At 40.9% G+C, this 1866-nt stretch overlaps 1 pseudogene; it reads left to right on the forward strand.

Moving 5' to 3' along the window:
- The first annotated feature begins 723 nt into the window (after positions 1 to 723).
- LOC118654517 lies at positions 724 to 1613 on the forward strand (annotated as a pseudogene).
- The last annotated feature ends 253 nt before the right edge of the window (positions 1614 to 1866 follow it).

Raw genomic sequence — 1866 nt, forward strand, 5'->3', positions numbered from 1 at the left:
GATGAGTAACTCAACCTTTCTCTTATACTGGACTGCAAAGGAGAAAAAAAATTAAATTTACATTCCATATAAATTAATCAGTTCATTAATTAAATCCAATGAATGAATTAAAATAAATTCCAATTAATTTAATTTCTCCCTAATGAGAAAAATTAAATACCAATGAATTAAATTTTGTCAGGTAGAGCTTTGGAGGACTCCAAACCATTGTAATATCTAAGATTTCTCCCCTGTATCCAAATCAATTTTCACCCCTTTGAGGGTAATATTGCCTATATTGAGAATACATAATTAATATGAAATGAGGAGTGCTCAACCACTAATGAGTGGTGCCTTAATTTGAGCCTCTGTTCTCATTAGCAGGAGGTGATCATGGTTTCACTTACTTCAATGTCATGGGAAAAAGTATGAGATTTCCCCCAAGATTCTCATTCCTGTTGTACACATACCTTCTCCCACTTATTTAATCAGACAGATGCTGCTGTAATGGGATTTGACAGAGGTAGTTTAAATCCTAAATCATTTAAAATAGGGTTATTATCAAGGTGGATCTTATCTAATCACAGGAATCCTTAAAAATGGTCTGGGTGCTTTACGTGGGTGCGTTAACAGGGGGGCATGTGAGGTCATCGCTTGGGCGGGCAGAGTGGGATGGTTTGAAAGAGAGGAAGACCGAACCAGAGCTGGACATGGCAGTGGACATGGTTCCGCACAGAGCCAAAGATGGCAGTGAGCGTATTTTCAAACTAGTCACCAGTTATAACGTAAGTTGACATGACATGCTGGCCTGGATCAATGAGTCCCTGCAGTTGAATCTGACAAAGGTCGAACAGATGTGCTCAGGGGCTGCCTGTTGTCAGTTTAAGGACATGCTGGTCCCTGGCTCCATTGCCTTGAAGGAAGTGCAATTTCAAGCAAAGCTAGAACATGAATAAATCCAGAACCTCAAAATACTACAAGCAGGTTTTAAGAGGATGGGTGTTAAAATAATTACTCCTGTGGACAGATTAGTAAAAGGAAAGTTTCAGGACAATTTTGAATTCGTTCAGTGGTTCAAGAAGTTTTTTGATGCAAACTATGATGGAAAAGACTATGACCCTGTAGCTGCCAGACAAGGTCAAGAAACTGCAGTGGCTCCCTCCCTTGTTGCTCCAGCTATGAACAAACCAAAGAAACCTCTCAGCAATAGCAGTGCAGCTCCACAGAGGCCCATTGTGACACAAAGAACTACTGCAAAACCCCTAAGGCTGGCCCCGTTGTGGTGCCAAGGAATCCTGGTGTGGGCAATGGGGACCACGAAGCAGCTGAACTGATGCAGCAGATCAAAGTATTGAAACTTACCCTCAAAGATTTGGAGAAAGAAAGAGATTTCTACTTTGGAAAGCTAAGGGCCTTTAAATTGATTTGCCAGGAAAATGAGGGGAAAAACAACCCTGTATTGCAGAGGATTGTGGACATTCTCTATGCCACAGATGAAGGCTTTGTGATACTTGATGAAGGGGGCCCACAGGAGGAACAAGAAGAGTATTAACAGCTTGGGCCAGCAGAGCAACATCCAAATTCTTCACTCCAAATCATGTGCTTGACTGTAAAATACTCCCTTTTATTATTTTTAGAGGACTCACTGGTTTCTTTTCATCAGCAAAAAGTACCTCTTCCTAAAGTGCACTTTGCAGAAGTTTCACTCTTTTTTTCAATAAGTTTGAGTTAGGAGGTTTTGAAGTATTAACATCTAGTTGGTTCACTTAGGGAACAAAGGGGCTGACTATGGGCTCACCATATGGATGATGGTAACACTGATTGCTGGAGAAGGTGCTGTTATGAGATACGCTGAGGTGGATACCTCAGTAGCAAAATGTAAAGACT

Source organism: Myotis myotis, unplaced genomic scaffold (assembly GCF_014108235.1).
Source record: "Myotis myotis isolate mMyoMyo1 unplaced genomic scaffold, mMyoMyo1.p scaffold_m19_p_4, whole genome shotgun sequence".
NCBI classification, from domain to species: Eukaryota; Metazoa; Chordata; class Mammalia; order Chiroptera; family Vespertilionidae; genus Myotis; species Myotis myotis.